The sequence below is a fragment of the Globicephala melas genome, chromosome 4 (assembly GCF_963455315.2).
Source record: "Globicephala melas chromosome 4, mGloMel1.2, whole genome shotgun sequence".
NCBI classification, from domain to species: domain Eukaryota; kingdom Metazoa; phylum Chordata; class Mammalia; order Artiodactyla; family Delphinidae; genus Globicephala; species Globicephala melas.
Window position 1 is genome coordinate 122,105,258 of NC_083317.1, and position 23,276 is coordinate 122,128,533.

Below are 23,276 nucleotides of genomic sequence, written 5' to 3' on the forward strand. Positions count from 1 at the left end.
TAATTTTGTATCCTGCTTCTTTACCAAATTCATTGATTAGCTCTAGTAGTTTTCTGGTGGCATCTTTAGGATTCTCTATGTATGGTATCATGTCATCTGCAAACAGTGACAGCTTTACTTCTTCTTTTCTGATTTGGATTCCTTTTATTTCTTTTTCTTCTCTGATTGCTCTGGCTAAAACTTCCAAAACTTTGTGGAATAATAGTCGTGAGAGTGGACAACCTTGTCTTGTTCCTGATCTTAGAGGAAATGGTTTCTGTTGAGAATGACATTGGCTGTGGGTTTGTCATATATGGCCTTTATTATGTTGAGGTAGGTTCCCTCTATGCCCATTTTCTGGAGAGTTTTTAGCATAAATGTGTGCTGAATTTTGTGGAAAGCTTCTTCTGCATCTTTTGAGATTATCATATGGTTTTTATCCTTCAGTCTGTTAATATGGTGTATCACATTGATTGATTTGCATATATTGAAGAATCCTTGCATTCCTGGGATAAACTCCACTTGATCATGGTGTATGAACCCTTTAATGTGATGTTGGATTCTGTTTGCTAGTATTTTGCTGAGAATTTTTGCATCTATGTTCATCAGTGTTATCAGCCTGTTGTTTTCTTTTTTTGTGACATCTTTGTCTGGTTTTGGTATCAAGGTGATGGTGGCCTAGTAGAATGAGTTTAGGAGTGTTCCTCCCTCAGCTATATTTTAGAAGAGTTTGAGAAGGATAAGTGTTAGCTCTTACCTAAATGTTTGATAGAATTCGCCTATGAAGCCATCTGGTCCTGGGCTTTTGTTTGTTGGAAGATTTTTAATCACAGTTTCAATTTCAGTGCTTGTGATTGGTCTGTTTATATTTTCTATTTATTCCTGGTTCAGGCTTGGAAGGTTGTGCTTTTCAAAGAATTTGTCCATTTCTTCCAGGTCGTCCACTTTATTGGCATAGAGTTGCTTGTAGTAAAGTCTCCTGATCGTTTGTATTTCTGCAGTGTCAGTTGTTACTTCTCCTTTTACATTTCTGATTCTGTGGATTTGAGTCTTCTCCTTTTTTCCTTGATGTCTCTGGCTAATGTTTTATCAATTTTGTTTATCTTCTCAAAGAACCAGATTTTAGTTTTATTGTTCTTTGCTGTTGTTTCCTTCATTTCTTTTTCCTTTATTTCTGATCTGATCTTTATGGTTTCTTTCCTTCTGCTAACTTTGGGGTATTTTTGTTCTTCTTTCTCTAATTGCTTTAGGTGTAAGGTTAGGTTGTTTATTTGAAATGTTTCCTGTTTCTTGAGGTAGGGTTGTATTGCTATAAAATTCCCTCTTAGAACTGCTTTTGCTGTATCCCATAGGTTTTGGGTGGTCATGTTTTCACTGTCATTTGTTTCTAGGTTTTTTTTGATTTCCTCTTTGATTTCTTCAGTGACTTCTTGGTTATTTAGTAGTGTATTGTTTAGCCTCCATGTGTTTATATTTTTTACAGTTTTTTTTCTCTGTAATTGATGTCTAGTCTCAGAGCATTGTGATCAGAGAAGGTACTTCATATGATTTCAATTTTCTTAAATTTACCAAGGCTTGATTTGTGACCTAACATATGATCTATCCTGGAGAATGTTCCATGAGCACTTGAGAAGAAAGTGTACTCTGTTGTTTCTGGATGGAATGTCCTATAAGTATCAATTAAGTCCATCTTATTTAATGTGTCATTTATAGCTTGTGTTTCCTTATTTATTTTCATTTTGGATGATCTGTCCATTGGTGAAAGTAGGGTGTTAAAGTCTCCTACTATGATTGTGTGACTGTTGATTTCCCCTTTTATGGCAGATAACATATGCCTTATATATTGAGGTGCTCCTATGTTGAGTGCATAAATATTTACAATTGTTATATCTTCTTCTTGGATTGATCCCTTGATCATTATGTAGTGTCCTGCTTTGTCTCTTGTAATAGTCTTTATTTTGAAGTCTATTTTGTCTGATATAAGAATTGTTACACCAGGGCTTCCCTGGTGGCGCAGTGGTTGGGAGTCCGCCTGCCGATGCGGGGGACACGGGTTCGTGCCCCGGTCTGGGAGGATCCTGCGTGCCGTGGAGCAGCTGGGCCCGTGAGCCATGGCCGCTGAGCCTGCGCGTCCGGAGCCTGTGCTCCGCAGTGGGAGAGACCACAGCAGTGAGAGGCCCACGTACCACAAAAAAAAAAAAAAAAAAAACCAGATTGTTACTCCAGCTTTCTTTTGATTTTCATTTGCATGGAATATCTTTATCCATCCCCCCACTTTCAGTCTGTATGTGTCCCTAGGTCTGAAGTGGGTCTCTTGTAGACAGCATATATACAGGTCTTGTTTTTGTATCCATTCAGCCAGTCTGTGTCTTTTGGTTGGAGCATTAAATCCATTTACATTTAAGGTAGTTATAGATATGTATGTTCCTGTTACCATTTTCTTAATTATTTTGAGTTTGCTTTTGTAGGTCTTTTTCTTCTCTTGTGTTTCCTGCCTAAAGAAGTTCCTTTAGTATTTGTTGTAAAGCTGGTTTGGTGGTGCTGAATTCTCTTAACTTTTGCTTGTCTGTAAAAGTTTTAATTTCTCCATTGAATCTGCATGGTATCCTTGCTGGGTAGAGTAATCTTGGTTTTAGGTTTTTCCCTTTCATCACTTTAAGTATGTCCTCCCACCCCCTTCTGGCTTGCAGAGTTTCTGCTGAAAGATCAGCTGTTAACCTTATGGGGATTCCTTTGTATGTTATTTGTTGCTTTTCCCTTGCTGCTTTTAATATTTTTTCTTTGTATTTAATTTTTGATAGTTTGGTTAATATGTGTCTTGGTGTGTTTCTCCTTAGATTTATCCTGTATGGGACTCTCTGGACTTGACTATTTCCTTTCCCATGTTAGGGAATTTTTCAACTATAATCTCTTCAAATATTTTCTCAGTCCCTTTCTTTTTCTCTTGTTCTTTGGGACCCCTATAATTTGAATGTTCATGCGTTTAATGTTGTCCCAGAGGTCTCTGAGACTGTCTTCAATTCTTTTCATTCTTTTTTCTTTATTCTGCTCTGTGGTAGTTATTTCCACTATTGTATCTTCCAGGTCACTTATCTGTTCTTGTACCTCAGTTATTCTGCTATTGCTTCCTTCTGGAGAATTTTTAATTTCATTTATTGTGTTTTTCATCATTGTTTGTTTGCTCTTTAGTTCTTCTAGGTCCTTGTTAAATGTTTCTTGTTCTTTCTCCATTCTATTGCCAAAATTTTGGATCATGTTTACTATCATTACTCTGAATTCTTTTTCAGGTAGACTGCCTATTTCCTCTTCATTTGTTTAGTCTGATGGGTTTTACCTTGCTCCTTCATCTGCTGTGTGTATCTCTGTCTTCTCATTTTGTTTAACTTACTGTGTTTGGGGTCTTCTTTTTGCAGGCCGCAGGTTCATAGTTCCCATTGGTTTTGGTGTTTGCCCCCAGTGGGTAAGGTTGGTTCAGTGCGTTGTGTAGGCTTCCTGTGGAGGGGACTGGTGCCTGTGTTCTCGTGGGTGGGACTAGATCTTGTCTTTCTGGTGGGCAGAGCTGCATCCTGTGGTGGGCTTTGGGGTGTCTGTGAACTTAGTATGATTTTAGGCATCCTCTCTGCTAATGGATGGGGTAGTGTTCCTGTCTTGCTAGTTGTTTGGCATGGGGCGTCCAGATGAAGGAGAGATGGAGATCTCTGGGTGAGCTCTCTCTGATTGATGTTATGTGGGGCCGGGAGATCTCTGGTAGTCCAATGTCTTGAACTTGGCTCTCCCACCTCAGAGATTCAGGCCTGACACCAGGCCAGAGCACCAAGACCCTGTCAGCCACACAGATCAGAAGAAAAGGGAGAAAAAAAGAAAGAAAAAAAAATTTTTTAATAATAAATTAATTTTTTTTTAATTTTTAAAATAAAAGAATAAAAAAAGAAGAGAGCAGCCAAACCAATAAACAAATCCACCAATGATAACAAGTGCTAAAAAGTAAACTAAGATAAACATAAAACTCAGAAGGAAATCAGTCACAGACTGCAAAACCCAAGTCTACATTTGCTCCCAAAGTCCACCACCTCCATTTTGGGATGATTCATTGTCTATTCAGGTATTCCACAGATGCAGGGTACATCAAGGGGATTTAATCCACTGCTTCCAAGGCTGCAGGGAGAAATTTTCCTTTCTCTTCTTTGTTCACACAGCGCCTGGGGTTCAGCTTTGGATTTGGCCCCGCCTCTGCATGTAGGTCACCCTTAGGCCTCTTTTGGGAAATCTGAGATCTTCTGCCAGTGTTCAGTAGGTGTTCTGTAGGAGTTGTTCCACATGTAGATGTAGTTTTGATGTATTTGTGGGTAGGAAGGTGATCTCCACGTCTTACCCCTCCACCGTATTGAAGGTCCCTCCTCCAGCTTATGATTACTGAAAACTCCTGTGAGATTCTAGCACTAGCCTGCCCGTTATTTTAGGTTTTCAATGGTATTGGAGTTGTTTGCCTTTTCTGGGCCTTCAAAAGCAGTTTAGTAGGAAACCAGGAGGGGTACCATTAGGGACTGCTAACGTGAAACCATTTGAAACAGAAGTCACACAAGGCATTTGCAAATTTCGACTTGCTCTGTTTCCTTTATTCAAGGTAAACTTTGAGGCAATCATTTTCGCAGAAATTTTTTGTTGGCAACACAGCAAAAGTAGCACAAAAGTATAGGAATAAATATATTTTGTAAAGCTACTGATGATTATTGATAGTATAGTTTTGATTTTTTTGTTTTACTTAATATTTTTGCCTCCAATCCTGAACACAAACATCTGGCTGTGATTTTGTTTTTTTCTGTCACTGAGCCAAATCCTGTCTAACTCAGTAGGATACTAAGGTGAAATGAAAATCTGGCCTGTGTTTACATCCTACAGTTAACTGCTCTTTGGATTTTTCAGTGTGTCTCATAACTTCTAATACATGCTATAAAAATAAATAGCAACATCGTAATTTTGTCTTCTGCCAAGTGTATTTGTGATAGGTGGGGCTTGGGGGAGGGATACAGAGGTAGTTTCAAGCATGTGACGCACATCAAATGGAAATGGGGAAAAGGCAGAATGTTGCTGATGGCAGCATTCTCTACCTTAGACCGTGAGACTTCCCTTTGTCTCCTAGCTTTTAGCATCATGCTTGGCACTCAGAAGGCACTCAGGGCCTTTGAGGGCTGTGCAGAGATACTCCTAAAGTTCCCTAACCCATGAACAACTCCACTCTGCTAGACAAGCTCATTCGTACCTTCTCTCCTGCCCACAAGCCCCCATCACCTCTTCCCCAGCTTTCTCTTTCCTTTGATGATCTTCTCGATTCACTAAGAAAACAGAAGCAATCAGAAGATCATTTTCACAAGCTCCCCCTTTATCTACCTACTTCCCTGTATCAACGCCCTTAAACTCCACCTTGTTGTATTACAAGGGGCAAACTAATCTTGCTCCAATTAAGGCTCATCCTCCTGTTCGTGTGTTACTCTCATCCTCTCTCACTTACCGGAAGACATCACTCCAGCATTTATCTCTCTTCTCTCTCATATCATCATTTGCCCCCATCTGCCCCCTTCCCTGAATAATTTAAAAACCTAGTGTTATCACTCTCATCTTAAGTAAAAACAGAAAACCTTTCCTGCCCACACATCCCCCTCCAGCTATAACCTCATTCTTTGCTGTCCTTTATAGCAAAATCCCTCAAAAGCGTTTTCAAATCACAGTATCTACAAATCCTCTCCTCCCGATCTCTCTTGAATGTACTCTGATATTGCAGTGGCCCGCATCATTCTGCCAAACTGTCCTTACCACTCTTTTTTCTTTTCTTTTTTTGGCTGCGGGGCTTGCAGTAGTTCCCTGACCAGGGATCGAACCTGGGTCCCCTGCAGTGGAAATGCGGAGTCCTGGACCACTGGACCACCAGGGAAGTCCCTGTTCTTACCAGTCTTGATGCTCCCCTGCATGTTGCTAAATCCAATGGTCAAGCCTCACTTTTCATTTTATTGTACGATCAACAACATTTAACTCAATTGATCCTCCTTTTTACTTGAAACCTCCTTCTTCACTTGGATTCTAGGACATACTCCCTCTAATTTTCCTAATACCTACTGTGCCACTACTTAGCTAGTCAGTTTTTGCAGCAGGGACAGTAGCCCAAATATCTCAGTGATCTGCAACCACAAAGATGTTTGCTGATGTTTGATGTTTGTTGTGCAAGTTATGTAAAGGCTAGGAGTCACCTACCTGTCTGACTCTACTGGGCTCTACTTAGCTGCAGCTCGGCTGGGCTTCACTCCTCTTGGCTGCCGGTTGGCTGGAGCTCTGCCATCTGTTTTCTCATCCTAAAACCCAGGCTAAGGAGCAGCCTTATCTGGAACATGCTTCTCTCCCACGACAGGAGAAAGGGCTGAAACTTCCAAAGTCTCTAAAAGCTTCCACTTGGACGTAGTGTGTATCATGTTTACTCACATTCCACTGGGCAAAGTAAATCTGTGGGTCACATCATGTATAAGAAAGGGATAACACACATGAAGCTTGCCCCTCCCCTTAAGCCCCTGAGACGAGGTTCATTGAGACCGTTGACAGGCTTGATGAATGTCCCCAGAGGATTGAGAGACCCAGTGTCAGACCTGCTGCCTGACTCACCTGGAGAAATCTGAAGAGCCAGGAGCTGGCTGAAACAGCCTGCAACAGAGTGAGAGCCACAGTTTAGGAAGCTGATGTGTTTCCACTGAGAACGCATCTAAGGAGCATGTTTCCTGTTGACGGATCATGTGGTATAATAGGCTGATCCTGTTGTGTTGAGTTGTCGTAGACCTGGCCCTAGAATGTCACCCGGAGAGGCCAGAGATCACAGCGGAAGAAAGCCAGGGCTATACAGCTGGTTGTTCAGGGGCCAAAGGAGGGGTGGATGAAACGCACAAACCATGTAGGAAACCACAGGTTAGAGAGCCCTCTGGGCTTCCTGAAGAGCCCTCACAAATGCCCACACCGGTCAACTTCCAACATCTGTCACAGCCAAAGGAAATGGCACCTTAGTTGTGCCAGACAAATGAAACCTTTCTTGCCTATTTACTTCTCCTCCTTCTCCTGTCCCCTAACCTTGGAGAAGACAAGCTAGCAAGTAGGAGTGGAGTGGGAAACATCAGGAGGATCAAAAGAAAGATGGATCCTTGCAGCAGGCCCAAGCTGGTGAAGGGAACTCACTTGGAATGAAACTCAGATTCTGATATTATTACATGTGACTGAACATAGTTATTACCTGAGACTATTTCTGTGATTACAAGTGACCAGAGGACTCTTTTTTAAATTATTTTATTTCTTTTTGAATAGGAAATGCATATATAAAGTACAAAATTTGAAAGATACAAAAGAGTAAATAATGAAAAGTAAGTCTGCCCCACCCATATGTATAACATACTAGACACACTCTCTTTATAGTGTATTTTCTTCAAGTAGAGTTGATTTACAACATTGTGTTAATTTCTGCTGTACAGCAAAGTGCTTCATATATATACCTTCTTTTTTACATTCTTTTCCATTATAGTTTATCACAGGATATTGAATATAGTTCCCTGTGCTATACAGTAGGACCTTGTTGTCTATCTATCCAATATACACTAGTTTGCATCTGCTAATCCCAACTCCCAATCCATCCCTCCCCCACCCTCCTGCCTTGGCAACCACAAGTCTGTTCTCTATGTCTGTGAGTCTGTTTCATAGATAAGTTCATTTGTGTTGTATTTTAGATTCCACATATAAGTGATATCATATGGTATTTGTCTTTCTTTTTCTGACTTACTTCGCTTAGTATAATAATCTCTAGGGCCATCCATGTTGCTACAAATGGCAATTTTCATTCTTTTTATGGCTGAGTACTATTCCACTGTGTGTGTGTGTGTGTGTGTGTGTGTGTGTGTGTATATATATATATATATATAGTACCACATTTTCTTTATCCATTCATGGGTCAATGGACATTTAGGTTGATTCCATGTCTTGGCTATTGTCAATAGTGCTGCTATGAACATAGGGGTGCATGTATCTTTTTGAATTATAGTTTTGTCTGGATATATGCCCAGGAGTGGGATTGCTGGATCATATGGCAACACCATTTTTAGTTTCCTGAGGAACCTTCATACTGTTTTCTGTAGTGGCTGCACGAATTTACATTCCCACCAGCAGTGTAGGAGGGTTCCCTTTTCTCCACACCCTCTCCAGCATTTGTTATTTGTAGACTTTTTAATGATGGCCATTCTGCCCAGAGTGAGGTGACACCTCATTGTTTTGATCAGAGGACCATTTTTTAAGCTATCTGAGAGTAATAAAAAGTCATAGGACCAGCCCCACAGAAGGAGTCTGTAGAAGCAGAGGTGTGTGTGTGTGTGTGTGTGTGTGTGTGTGTGTTGGGTGGAGGGGAGAGAGGCCTGAGAAAGCTGTTTTCTTTCTTGCTGCATGAGCCACATTCGCTCCAAGGGCTCTTGACCCCTGGGCTCGTTGCTTCCACCGGCCTGGGTTTTCTCCATACTAAGAAGTTACATCACGACTTCATGGTGTCTTCACTGACATCTTTGATCATGAGGCTCCAGGAGGCCAGAACCTTAGTTTACAATTGGCTGCCCTCACACTTGACCCCGTTTACGTAAAGGAAATCTAGGCATCTGGCCAATTCAGGACCAAAGAATTTTGCAGTGGGGGTGTTGAACTTCATTTCCTTTTTCATTTATAAACACAGTTGGAGCTGATTCCAACGTGTTTTTAGGAAGTCAGTAAAAACATTTAGGCGTAACTACTACTGTTTTATGAAATTTCAGCTATTGTTTTCATCTTGCCTGTGCTTAAATCCAGAAATACAAAGCTTGGTGTGGCCGTGGGGGAGTGGAGAGGCGTTATGTCATTACAGCACCTACTTCAGGTTCAGGAAACTCTGAACCCACCATCCGTTTCCTACTTTACTAAGCGAAGGAACGCAGTCGAGTGTGTGACCAAGGGTAACATGATTCAGGTTAAGAACTGGGTCTGTGGAATTTGTTTCCTGGCCAAGAGAACTACAATTCAATTGCTGCTAGAGTTAAGTGGAAAATATATACTTTTGCCTTCATTAGAGCTATTGTTACTTCTAAAGACTTGTTGAGAACAGAAGCTCAAACTCAAACATGATAGCATGGATTCTAGTTATTGGAAACGAAGAGAGCCCTTGGGAATATTGCCTTCCACTCCCAGTTCTACCCATGCTCCATGTCTGACCTTGGATATCACACCTCAGTCCTTACACTTGAAAGAGAGACTATCGCTCATTAGCACTCAACACTGGGCAAATTAAAAAACGCTCATTTAGACACAGGTTTGACTAATGTCATCTTATCCTTATGTGGATTTATTGATCTAGTTCTTCACTTCTTAAAATGGTACCCTTCACAGAAGCATCTTGGGATACAGGCAGCACATTAAAACAGTAATTAAAATAGAGAAAACACTGCAAAGCAGCAATGAAAAGAGCAGCAAATAAGGTTACATCTTAAAACACTATTATGCTTAAAACCTGAACACAATGCTCCCCTCATCAGTATAGGAGGCACCTACGCAAGCAGTGCACAGGAGACTTGGGGTGGCTTTGAGAAATCATACATGGGAAGCACATGATGATAAAATTATCCTAAATCTTGCTTCAAAATGTAATTTTCCATCCCTCCCCACCTCTGCCCTACTCTGTTCACCTAGAGGGTGGCTTGCTGTACACTGTGCTTTCACGTGTCTGTTCAGCCAGAAAGGGTTACAGAGGGTTCAGAAACTCCTTTCTTTCCCAGAGGCTGTAACCGGAGTCCTCAGTCATACTTTACACGGCTTAAAGGGCCGTTGATGATGCTTAAGTACTGGAAACAAAGGATTATAACCTCAGAGAACATTCTACCAACTGAAATAGGAAAAGCCTTGTCCTTCACCACCAGCTCCTACCTCACCGGGTCCCACAAACCCACCCAGTTTCCTTACACGACCCCGCGGGCCCTCGCAGCCCGTCACACACCTAACCCAGCCGACTAACTGGCCTCACCCAGCCTGTTTCGCTTTCCCCTGTTAATGAAGGATACTTGAAAGACGTGGCTTTTAGAAGTTAGGATTTGCGTGGGTAGCAAGCAGTTTACAAAAGCTGATCACGCCGCCATTGTCTGGCTGTTAGGCATGTGAAAGCTCGGTGAACATTCCCAACTGGGGAGTTGAAAGTACATTATCTCCGTTATGTTGAACCAGGGCGCCAAGAGGCTGTTCTCCAACAACACACTGAGTCCTTTCAGAAACTGCTCTGTAGGAAGTCCAACTTGCTGTTTGTGTGAAATTGTCACTGCATGTCCATTTTGGTTCATATGGTACTGAAAAGGCAGCGTTCCACTGTGCCAGCGCCTGCCTCTGCAGCCCTGGCTCCGGTTCCACCCTCCCACCTTCTCTCACTCTAGCGGGGCCAAACCTCTCAGGATGCTCAATTCAGTGAACAGAATTCCCAGTAACAGCATCTTTAAATCTATAGTTCTGGACCAAGCTCTGTAGAATACCAACCCACAAAAGTTATGCCAGGCTTAATTTAAAGTGTCTTCTGTATGAACATATTTAAACAGTTTCCATTTTGCCAGCAAAGCTCCTTTGGGGGATGTACCGTTCAAGTAGTTTTCTACCACAAAGCCCTCTGTGATCATTCTGGGAGTTCTCATCAAAGAGAGAAAGAGCATCTCGATGTTCAGTGAAGACCCTGCCTTGGGAAGCAGAGGCTTGCTGAGGCCCTTGGCGAACCCCTCCGGGTTCCTAGGGCTCATTTCATAAAGAACTTCATGTACCCATTGGGATGTGTCCCCACTCTGTCAACAATAAACAGTAGGGAAGTCTCCCAGAATTCAAACCACATTAGCATGGTGGCGATTAAAGAGATCATTAGAATGCCTTAAAGGACCTTTTGATTTCACAGGAAATGTGAAGTCGCTGTGTTCTCAGAGCTCGTAAAATCCTTAGGTGGGTCTCCCCTGCCGAGGAAAGCGGCAAACCAAGGTCAAACACACTCTCCACTAGCATCAGCCTGTGTTCCCCTTGTTTCCTGCACCATTCACTCCATCTTAACGGTCCCTTTCCTGCTCTAAGCACAGTTTGAATGTGGCTTAAGTGAGCATGAAGACAAAGCAACTTGCATTGGCTAATTCTGCTGCCCTGGGAAGCCCGTAAGGTCAGGGGCAGGCTGAATTTGGCACCAGGGTAGCCTCTGAACTCCTGAACCCATAGAGCCACTGTGGGCTTACCTTTAAAGCCCAGACGTAGGTGCCAGAGCTTTAGAAGAGCCACCTCTGCCCCTAGCAGGACTGGCTTCTGCTTCGTCCTTGTGGCCACAGCTGCCCCTGAACTGTCTCCTCTCCTCAGAGCCAGGGTCCCTGCATTCTCTGCCCCACCCTCTCCTTTTCATTCACCTGGTATTTATTGGGGGCTCTGGGTGGGCGACACAGAGGAATGGCATGGTCCCAAAAGGTGGCCCCTTACTAGGGGGACAGATTACACATGAATGCCACATGACTCCACAAACCAGGAAGTGACAGGTAACCTACTGCGAGGTCCTTCCTCTATCCTCTGCTCCTGAACCCCCAGAGCTCAGGCTGCCTTTCTCGCCTTAATTCTTCTTCCTACTCCACTTTCCACCTGGTGCTGATTGTGGTGACTTCTCATCTGTGAACCTTTCCTGATCCCACGGAGAACTGACCCTGTGCCTCCACTGGACTCTCAAGGTACAGCGAGCTTAACCAGAGGCAGTGCGAGGCTGTGGCTAGCTAGGAAGATGGGCTCGGAGGCCCAACTACCAAGGTACTAAATCTTAGGTCTCTTTAGCTGTGTGACTTGAAGCAAGTCTTTCTGTGCCTCTGTTTTCTCATCTGCAAAATGGGATAACAGCACCTACTGCACAGGGTTATTGTGAGGGATTAACTAAGTAAACAGAAAAGGCTCCAAACAGTGCCCTGCAAGTAATAAGTTCCTATAATTGTTGTGCATTATTACTGCTGTCACTCGTGTTAGGCTGTGTTATTCCCTAGGATATAGACACTGCTCATTTAACTTTATATCCCCACCCCTTGCAGCTGTGAGTGGCACAGAGTGGGCAATCACACAAGGTTAACACTGTACAAATTGAACAACTGCATAAATGACTGAATCAACAAGCAAAAGGACCTTAGCAAGGACAAAGGAAGCAGCATCTTGTAGCAATAGCCCTGGGCTTGGAACGGGGAAGCCTGAGTTCAGCCAGCGGCAGTGTGACCTTCCTCAGTCAAATGAGCCCCTGAGTCCTCCAGCAACCGCGTTGCTGAAGAAAGGCGGTGGGTTGTGGCTCTGAAGACTGGGGTCCACTCCCTGATCAGAGGTTCAAGATCCGTGTTGCTCCAACAATCTCAACTTTGGTTTCCTCAGCTGCCAAAGGCAGGTGCTGGACGGACCAAAGGGCCCCAAACCCTGTGGGTCATTCCAGACTAAGGGCTTGTAAGATAGTGTTCTTACTCTTCCCTGGGAGACCAATTCTGCTGTCTCGAGTGGGGCTGGGGATCTGCATTTTTAAAAACTCCCCAGGTTTTAAATCTCATGTGTTTGTGAATCTCAGACACATGTTTCTGAACAACTAAGCTAGATGATTTCTCAGGCTGGAAGGCAGAGATGGCTTTCGGGCTGTACCCTGGAGTGTACTTCTTTTGCAGAATTCCACCACACTCCCTCCCAGCCCCTACCTCGCGTGTGCATGCGCATGCGTACACACACACACACACACACACACACACACACATGCGCACCAGGGGGACACTTGGTAGAATCCGTTTCCACCCTGCTCTAGAAACACAGAAACTTGGGCACTGCCAAATCCCACATAAACCTCTGCTCTGTGAAGGGAGTGCAGAGTTGCTGCTCTGAAGCCACCATTCTGCAGAGACTGGGCCTCCTGCCCCCGGCCCCTCCCCACAGCGCACACCTGACGAGCAATGGGCTGAATTACCACCTGCGACTGATCCATGCGAGTTCTAAACCATATGGACCTGTTTAATTGTTTTGCTTGTATAAGCAGATTTTGCTTCATCCATTTGTCAAGCTGAAGGAAGGTTCTTTTATAAAAGGGGGTTTTGTCCCAGCCTGGCCTTTCCTTTCCTCATCTGCATTATGCTTGTGTCATATTTTCCCTGGAGGGCAGGAAAACAATTTAGTGAAAATGAAGGATCCATTGATTTACTATTGAAAAAAGAAATGCCAAGCTAACAGTTCCCCTCTATGATTTTCTACTGACCATAAGAGGGAACCCAGCCGTTTAACTTAAAGACAGTGTGTTTCCTGGTGCACCTGGCTCTTACATCCTTCTGTACTGTTCATGCTGTTATGTTTATGGCCTTGCTCTTGATTGAAATTATTTCTTGAACACTCTTAAGAGCTATTTTTCTTCCCTGGACAGAAAAGATGTTTCTAGTAAGTAAAACCCTTTCATTTTTTCCTCCTCCAATTTGGTGACTAGGGGGTGGGGAATCTTTCTTTCCCTGAGACCGTATCAGTGGGATCATAACACGCCTCCCATCATTTAGCCACAGATCTCCCTGTGTACAGAATTTAACTTGACCTACTTTTCTGCCTGTTGAGTTGCCTCGGGCCTCAAATGTTCTTCTAATAGAGATCAGCTGTTTTTCTGGGTTAAAGTCTTAGATCTTTAGCTCAATACAGTATCCCAAGTCCTCAAAGGAAGCAGGTTGCACTAACCATCTGAAGGTGCTGAATATGACAGGACCCGCACTGGGCATCCCCTTCCTCTAGCCACCCTATGTCCACTGATTACCATCCTGAAACCTGAGCCTGAGGCCAAGGACCAGGGTAGCTCTGGAAGTGACCCGTTTCATTCTGAAGGCAGGGGGCCTCACAAGTGAATGTGGGAAGGAACCTGGAATTCGAAATCAGGAAAATGTGATTGCTATAAGGGACACTGTGTCTTTGGACGCATTATGTCACCTCTGGGGGCTTCAGTGTCCCTTCCAGTGCTAACAGTCTGCAATTCCTTCATTCAGTTTTATTGAGCATCTGCTAAGCGGCAGCCTCTGTGGCTGGAGCAATAGTGGGGAACCGAGTCAGACCCAGTCCTGCCATCAGGAAGCTCCGAGTCTGGTGGGAGGAACAAGCGGAATCAAGTGTGAGATGATAATACTCTGATTAGAGCTGTACACAAAGGGCACACAAGACCATGAAACATAACCGGAGGACCTAGCTAGGTGCCTGGCTATACATAAACCAGGGAGTGGAGGAAGGCCTTTGGAAGGGAGTGACTTCTGAGTGAACCCATAAAAGGTGAGTTAACTAGGAGGAAGGTGGCTCAGGCAGACCCATGCAGACAGAGCAGCAATGCTACCACAGACTCGGCCAAGCATCCCAGCTAAGGAAGCTCATTTCCCCGTGACAAGCATTTGCCTTCTCTCTTTTTGATGTGTTAGGAAACACACCAGCTGACCTCTGCATTGGAGCTGGTCAGCCAGAAAGCACTGATGCCTAATTAGTCACAAATTACTGTCCATGAAGAGGAAATATTTTATTTTGCTATATTAGACAAGAGTCAGGGCAGCTGTACTTCTCACTGTTGCCTCTCCCATCCGCGCCGTGAAGAAAGCAAGGGAGAGGCCCTTGCTTCTGCTCTGATTTTCACAAATCATCTGACCAAATCGCAAGGGGCTCGACAGAACAGGACAGTAACTCACCTCTCATTTGCTGATGGACTGAATAAGGTCTGACTGAGGCTGTTTGCATTTATAGCACTTTCCACCTGAAGACCTCAAGATGTTTTGTGAGCATGACAGGTAACAGGGTGTCACATGAATGCTAAGTGCTCTCATATTAAATGTTCACAGGCCAGGGTCTGGCTCTTTAGTCACCTGGGGTGGGAGAGGGGCATGCCCGGGATGGGGTAATGAGCTGAGCCTGTCAGCTAAGACCAGACCCTGTGCCCACCAGTCTCTCACCACAGACACCGAGTGTGAGCCTCTTGCAGACTTGAACCTACTTCTCCCCATGGAGGAGGGAGCCCCCATGGCCCCTGTGTCTGAAGAGGTGCTGTGAGGGCTGATTGACAGGAGCTTGGAGCACGAGAAGGGCAAAGAGAGACTAGAGGTAAAGCAGGAAAGGCCTGCCTTGAGGATGAGGGAGGGTAAGGAAAAAGGGCCTAGGGGGTTGATTACAGTGACATAAAGGCTGGCACAATCATCTTAAACGTTTAGCGTCAGGGTCTGTGACTTCTCTTTCTACACGATTCCTTCCGGTCCTATCTCCAGCCCCACTATGTCCCTCGAGGGAAGAAAGGATGTAACATGTGTGGAGCAATCCTGTTTTGTATATAATTATGGTAGTCCTCCAGGTGTATTAGTGGTTTGACTAAGCGGAGTAGAGAGATGGATTCTCGTGTGCCATTTCAGACTGAGTGGCACTCAAGCTGGGGCCCTTTGGGAGAGATCTAAGTGGGGCTTTCTGTCACCCCTCAGATCCTGCCACTCTACTGGCTGCTCTGAAATCTGCCCTAGGCTTTCATGTCCCTGGCCCTCTCATTCCAAAGCCCTTATCCCCTGGAAAGCTTGATTTCATTGATTAATTACTTAAAGATAATTTACTGCAAGTCTAAGGTGTCAGGCAATGTGTTAGACTCAAAGTGAAGACATTTTCCCTTGCTTTGACTTCTGAATTTCCCAAATTTTCTGTAATGAGTCTGCAAAGTTTTTTGGACAGTAGGATTTGCTGTAGAATTATAATTGAAAATGGATATGTAAGCTAAGCAGTTATTAGATACATAAGCAAATTATTACTTTTTTTAAAAAATTACTTGAAACTCTTACTTTAAAACCTTGACTTTACTGTCTTCTTCATCAAGAAAATACAAGGTTATTGGACTCCAACTTTCTCATTATCTACAATGCCTTTCCTCCAACTCAGAGAATCAGGTGCATTGGGTTTATAATGGGAAAAAAACCCAAAAAACTTCTTTAAAAAGCAAAGACACAGTCATGCCTTCTGTCCTCAAGATGCTTACAAGATAGTCAGGAATAAAGACACTGAAGTAGAGAATGGACTTGAGGACATGGGGAGGGAGAAGGGTGAGCTGGGATGAAGTGAGAGCGTGGCATGGACGCATATACACTACCAAATGTAAAACAGATAGCTAGTGGGAAGCAGCCACATAGCACAGGGAGGTCAGCTCAATGCTTTGTGTCCACCTAGAGGGATGGGATAGGGAGGGTGGGAGGGAGACGCAAGAGGGAGGGGATATGGGGATATATGTATACATATAGCTGATTCACTTTGTTATACAGCAGAAACTAACACAACACTGTAAAGCAATTATACTCCAATAAAGATGTTTAAAAAAAAAAGGTAGGAGAGAAAAGACATCCCCAAATAGAATTTTTTATAATGCAAAATATATGAAATATTATATTAAACATAAGACAAGGTTGAGAGGGATAAATATTTTAAAAGGTATCTTGATAAGGTCTAAGGGATGCCAGTAGGAGGTGTTTATTCCAGCTGAAGGTTGGGAAAGCTTGATGATGAAGAAGCACAGGAGCCATGCCTGAAAGAAAACAGGGTCCAGAGCCGTAGTCAAGGGCAATATTGGGTGACCACAAAAGGGGTTAACATGAACGGTAGGAGAGAGGTCAGAAGAGGCTCATGGGATGGACCACATGAAGCCCAGGAGACATAAAGAGATGGGTGTAAGGCTGAGAGAGCTGGGTGTGGAGAGGTCATGGAGGGTGCTGGGGACCAGACTGAGGGAGATGATTCTACCATCAGAGGCATTGAGATGATAAGGACTCTACCCATATCCAACTGGTCCAGCAGCAGAGGTTATGGATTGGGGTGGGGAGAGATGGAAGGTTATGGAACTGAATCCAAATGAGATGAGATGAATACCTGACCTAGGGGAGTAGCTGTGGGGATAGGGAGAAGGGGCAGGCACAAGAGGCATTTTCAAGACAGAACCAGTAGATTCTGGAGAAATAAGGATTTTTCTTCCAACCTGTGCCCTCAGATTGGATGGGGCCAGCAAGAGGAGGCCAAGGTGGTTAGTAGTTGCAATAGAACACTGGAAAGGAAAATTACAGCACAACACAGAGGCTGGAAAGGAAAAATTACAGGATGTTCTTCCATGAGAACTTCTCCAGTTCAGAGGTGCTAGAGGAGATGCCAGCATAATGAAAGCTAAACATAGGATTTCCAAATAAGCAAGAAAGATAACCTATAAAACTTCTCTTTCACTTTCCTTTCTTGCCTCTCTCTCTCTTTTAAGTCATCAGTCACTAAATATCTATAAAGCAGTCACATTATTCAAAGAAACACAACTTAACACCTAGTTCCTGTTCTCAGATGACTCTCAATATATTTGCAGAGATAGAACCACATCCACATGTCAACATAGCATCATATACTATAGTTCATGATAAAGGCCACCTTGAAAAAGATGCTGGAACTTGAAGCAAACTTGAAACATTACATAAATTAGAAGAAACTAAGTATGTGTGTGTTGGGGAGAGGAATGCATGTATCATAGTGTAGTGCTACTATGTGCCATATGCTTTTTATCTTATTATTGTGCCCATTTTTTTAAATTGGAGTACAGTTGCTTTACAATATTGTATTAGTTTATACTGTACAGCAAAGTGAATCAGCTATACGTATACATATATCCCCTCTTTTTTGGACTTCCTCCTCATTTAGCTCACCACAGAGCATTGAGTAGAGTGCCCTGTGCTATACAGTAGGTTCTCATTAGTTATCTATTTTATACATAGTATCAATAGTGTATATATGTCATTCCCAATCTCCTAATTCATCCCACCACCCCCCCTTTCCCCCTTGGTATCCATACATTTGTTCTCTATCTCTAAGTCTGTGTCTCTATTTCTGCTTTGTAAATAAGATATCTATACCAATTTTTTCAGATTCCAGATATATGAGCTAATATACGATATTTGTTTTTCTTTTTCTGACTTACTTCACTCTGTATGACAGTCTCTAGATCCATCCACGTCTCTACAAATGACCCAATTTCGTTCCTTTTTATGGCCGAGTAATATCCCATTGTATATATGTACCACATCTCCTTTATCCATTCATCTGTTGGTGGACGCTTATGTTGCTTCCATGACCTGGCTATTGTAAATAGTGCCACAGTGAACATTGGGGTGCATGTGTCTTTCTGAATTACGGTTTTCTCAGGGTATATGCCCTGTAGTGGATTGCTGGGTCAGATGGTAGTTCTATTTTTAGTTTTTCAAGGAACCTCCATACTGTTCTCCATAGTGGCTGTATCAATATACATTCCCACCAACAGTGCAAGAGGGTTCCCTTTTCTCCACACCCTCTCCAGCATTTACTGTTTGCAGATTTTTTGATGATGGCCATTCTGACCTGTGTGAGGTGATACCTCATTGTAGTTTTGATTTGCGTTTCTCTAATGATTAGCGATGTTGAGCATCCTTTCATGTGTGTGCTGGCCATCCGCATGTCTTCTGGCAGAGCCAGGAGAGCCTGCCCCGAAGGCCCTCTGCAGCACATCGCCCTCTAGTGAGGCAGAGATCAGGTAGGAAGACACCTAAATGAAAACCTGATGTGCAAAGATAAGGAAGACACAGGCTATCTAAACTTCAAAACCATTGAAACACTAAAGGTTTGGTATGCAACTCCCCACTTACTTTACTTTATGGGTGGTTTTAATCAAGGTTTCTGAGAAACTGCTGCTGCTGCCAAGAATCTGCACATTTCCTCAAGATGTGGGGCAGGGTAGGACAAGATAGAAACACACGAGTAAACAGAGTATAAATGAATTGCTTTCTGGAGCGTGTATGAGAGTCAGACAGGTTTAATCCTTGTGTGGTTCTATATGCCTGCCTCCTGGGCTTCATAGGGTTAAGAGACACCAACCTTTTATAATATCAGCAGATCTTGATTAATCTGGCAAATGCTATAAATCAAGGGGCAGTGTGAAATTGGACACTAAATGTATTGGACGTTATTATAAAAAGAGAAATTGGATAATTTCTACTCATTCCTATCTGAAAATGAAAAACCGCCAGGGTAATGAATCTCCTTGATCTGCTGAAATGCCTATCAGTTATAAAGTACTTTTCCATCAAAGAGGTAAGCAGAGTCAAAACACACAATACAAATTATTCACCACAGTGTTTTTGAATACAAGTAAATAAATCTCCATGATGCTTGTGCTATAATCCCCCCACCCCCCAAAAAAGACCAAGTGACCCTCTCGTTTAAAAAAGCCATAAAGTCAAAACCAAGAGGTGCTCTTGTTGCCCTGACACATTTGAGTAAAGGGAGGAAACCTCTGCCGTCATTACGGGAGCTGTCCACCTTTCCAGGGAATCAAGAGCAGACTTATCAAGACGGAATCCTATGATCAAGTCCAGTTAGACGTGCATGAAAAGGAATGCTGTCTCAAGGGTTTTATTTAAAGTCTCCTTTTCATTGTTAAGTTCAAAGAAATTACCAGGGCTGTACCTTCATTCCCAAGGGAGTTGGTTGATGCTGTCGCTCCAATCAGATTATGTCCTAGATGCCGATTTCCAGCCATAGGCAAAAAGGCGAGAGTGCCTTCAGATGAGATAAAATGTGGGCAAGACCAGCCAGCTGGCCTCCATCTCAAGGAATAAAAGCCCTTCAAATACTGATTCCTGGGCAGCCTGCTCATTGTAATAACATCTTTCTTTGTGAAGTTCCTCAAAACCTGGACCCAATCTGTCTCCCTTTCTGTATGAATTATGGATGGGATTGTAATGAAGGAGCCCTCCAGAAATTAATGTTTTAATTCTTATTCTTCCTTGATATGATAAATATACCCTCTACCTATTAGTGAGACTAGTCTAAGTAGGGTAACTGGGATGGTAAACAATCATCTAGCTGCAGACTCTGCAGGAGCCAGGACCGTAGCTCATTCCCACCACATCCCTAGGACCTGAGAGGGTGTGACACATGGTAGGTCCTCAGTGCCATATTAATCGTAAACGAATCAATTTATTCATACACTCAACAAATATTTATGGGCAAAGCACAATTCTGGGCACTTGAAATAAGTCAGCTATCGAAAAAAGACAAAAATGCCTGCCCTCAGGGAGCTTTCCTTCTGGCAAGAGGAAGTAAACCATAAGCAATTAGCACAATAAATAGGTACAGTATATTAGAAGGGGCTGAGTGCTATAGAGAAAAATAGAGCAGAGTAAGGGAAACTGGAGGACTGGATACAGGGGATGGGGTTGGATTGCAGTGTGAGTTAGGGTGGTCCAGGTAGGTCTAACGAGAAGGTCTCTCTTGAGCAAACACTTGAAGGAGGGAGAGAAGGAAGAGAGCTCTGGCAAAGGGAGCTGCTTATGCAGACTGTAGGTGAGAGTGAGCCTGACACGTTGGGGCAGTGTCTACGGGCCAGTGTGGGTGAAGAATTAGAGTTAGAAGGAGACCCTGGAGAAAAAATGGGGGCAGGAAGGTCGTACGGGGCCTTACAAGCCATTGTAAGGACTTTGCCTTTTACTTTGAAAGAACGAGGAGTCACTGGCGGATTTTACAAAGAAGAGGGATATATCTGACTGGTGTTTCAAAGGAACCTCTCATCCTGAGAATACACTGTAGGGAGGCAAAGGTGGAGGCTGGGAGTCAAGTTAGGAGGGAGTTGAAAGAATCTAAGCAAATCAGCCAATAATACATGGTTTTGTGTGTCGTGGCGATGGTACGAACAAGGTTAGAGTGTATAGCAGGGTGTGCGACCAGTTCCCCGGAGGACTTCTCAGGGCTGTGATATTTGGATCAGAGGAATGGGGTTTTGAGAAGGGAGGGAGGTGGCAGCAGGTGAGACGCGAAAGGTTTTGTGGCATCGGATTGTGAAAGGCCTTGAATCCCAAGGTTGTTACTTGTTTTGAGACCAGGAAAATACCCAACTACGTAGCTTACACCAATAGGGTTACACCAATAGGGTCTTCTTTTTCTCACATATTAAGAAATCCGAGGATCTGTCCAGAACTAGTGCAGAAAATCGATGATGACAATGGTGACTCAGGCTCTTTCCATCATCTCTGTCGTGTTAGTTTGTCGCAGTCATAAGAGGCTGCCACAGATTTGTGTCCTCAGAAGGAAGAGGGGGGAAGAGAGCGTGTATAGCACATGAGTCTGTCACCTCCTTTATTTAACCAGGAGAGCAGATCCCCTAGAAGCCCCATCCAACAGCTTCTGCTTATGGATCTTTGGCCCAACTGGGTCACATGACCATCCCTACCTGGAAGACAGTTGAGCAGAAGGGCGGGTGGACCAGGTGCGTCCATGACTAACAGCGCTGCCACGAGCTCTTCATGCAGCTGATGCAAGTGAAGAGGATGCTTTCCCAGAAGGCCACGTGCAGCTGCACGTCCTCTGCACCCCTTGTAGGCAGGTTCAGTGAAAGGAGAGTTGCCTAGAAGCACCCACTCCCCGCCTTGGCTGTCGTTGCCCCGCCCCCTCCACAGGGGCCCAGGTGGGCCAGCTGGGGCTTCCAAGTCCTGCCTTTCCTGTGTGTCTGTGAGCATCACTGACTCAGCCGTGGGTTGGACTCCTATGCTGCCTTTGGGGTCTGCCTCTCAGTAGAGAAGAGGGATATATGCGTGTATATAACACTCAAAATTTCCCTAAGCCTGCAGAGCTCGCTTGTGTTTTGTCAGAAGAGGCTTCTGTCCTGTCAGCCTAAGTGATGTAGCAGGAAGGCGCCCGTGTGAGGGCACCGGTGGCTGTGTGTGACTGAGCCACGTTATGAGTCTGCAAAACTTGATCTCAACGGCCGCAACCAGCTCTCCCCGAACCCAGGGGACTGCTGCCTATCTCTCTTCACCCTCTTTCCAAATCTATTCTCCTAGAGGCTCTGATGAAGTCACTAGCCCTGGAGTATAAATGACTCATAAGACAGAAAATAGCCCCTCCCCTAAGTGTGTCCTTATTTTCGTAACTGCCAAGCCCCTGTGGCTCAGACCTAAGTGTGGCATGAATAGGGCATCAGAGCATCTGGTTTCTATTTCTAGCTCTGCCACTCACTGCCCAGTCCATCAGTATATCTTGCGGGCTTCAGTTGCCTCATCTGTAAAATAACAGATTTGGAGGAGATGACCTCTAAGGCCAATACAGCCAAGTAATGAACCCAGGACACCGTGACTCTGGCCTCCGCTGGGCCTTAGTGGCCATCGTGGATGCAGGCTTTGTCCTACAACTCTCTGACGACCAGGACCACAGATACTCTGCTTCTCCTTCTTCAGGGGAGATCTCCAGCCAGGTGTGCAAGCCCTTCCTCCCAGACCTCTGTCTGACTTCCTCTGAAAGTAAGTATCTTGGTGTGGACAGCCATGGAGAGGAGCTGCCTCTTAGTGTCATCCACTAGACCATCCACCTGTTGAGGGCAGGGATGTGTCTGGGTCACCATGGTACCGCAGCATCCAACCCAGTGCTGACACACAGGAGGCATTCAACAAATGTTGTAAAGATGAACTGCCCTAATTGTGGTTAGAAAGGTAGCAGGGATAGACCTCTTCCTCCACTCCTCTCCGTGCAGATAGACTCAGTGCAGCTTTGAATTCTACCTTTACCTGCCTTCTCTCCTCTCTTCCTAATACAAGTCAATGCCTGCTTTACATACAGCCTTATTAGGGAGTCCCAAGTTGACCCCTTACCCCAAACATCACCCAGACATCCTCCCAGCCTATACAGCTGCCCGAGTCACCACTTGAATCGGTCCCCTAATTTAAAGGTATTATTCCTTTGACTGTCCCATTAATAATAACAATAAATACCTCTAACAGCTTTTCAAGTTTTCCAAGTGTCCTCATTTATTCTACCCCGCTCTCTTGGGAGAGGTAGTTTCTCAAACCGACATCAAGCCGTGACTTCTAAGAGATGAGCTGACAGCCAGCTGAGAGACCCTGGGAGGAAGGTGCCTCAGGAGACATGTGGAGAGAAATATCAGCGTTAAGTACCAGTAGCCGGGCAGGGAACGAAGATAAAAGGTGGAATATCAGGAGCTAAGACACATTTCACCAACATCACACCATTGCTTTGTGCCAATTAAGCACGAAATGCTGGGCTCAGCTGTAGTAACTATTTCCAGCCCTAAGTTTTCTAAAACCATCATTTTCTACCCACCCCTCCCTCCATCCCCATCATCATGACATAACACTTGTCCTTGTCCAACTACGTGACCTCCTATCGTAAGTGGCCTCAACTCCTATTTTGTAAAAGGATAGGGTGTGGGTAAG

At 44.1% G+C, this 23,276-nt stretch overlaps 1 protein-coding gene and 1 non-coding gene across 2 annotated transcripts in view; one reads left to right on the plus strand and one right to left on the minus strand.

The window, feature by feature from the left end:
- The window catches only part of SLC9A9 (solute carrier family 9 member A9), a 538,678-nt gene that overhangs the window by 363,146 nt on the left and 152,256 nt on the right, over positions 1-23,276 (plus strand). The window lies entirely within an intron of this gene.
- On the minus strand, positions 5,835-5,908 carry TRNAG-UCC (transfer RNA glycine (anticodon UCC)). The gene has a single exon. It is a non-coding gene; the product is annotated as a tRNA-Gly (tRNA).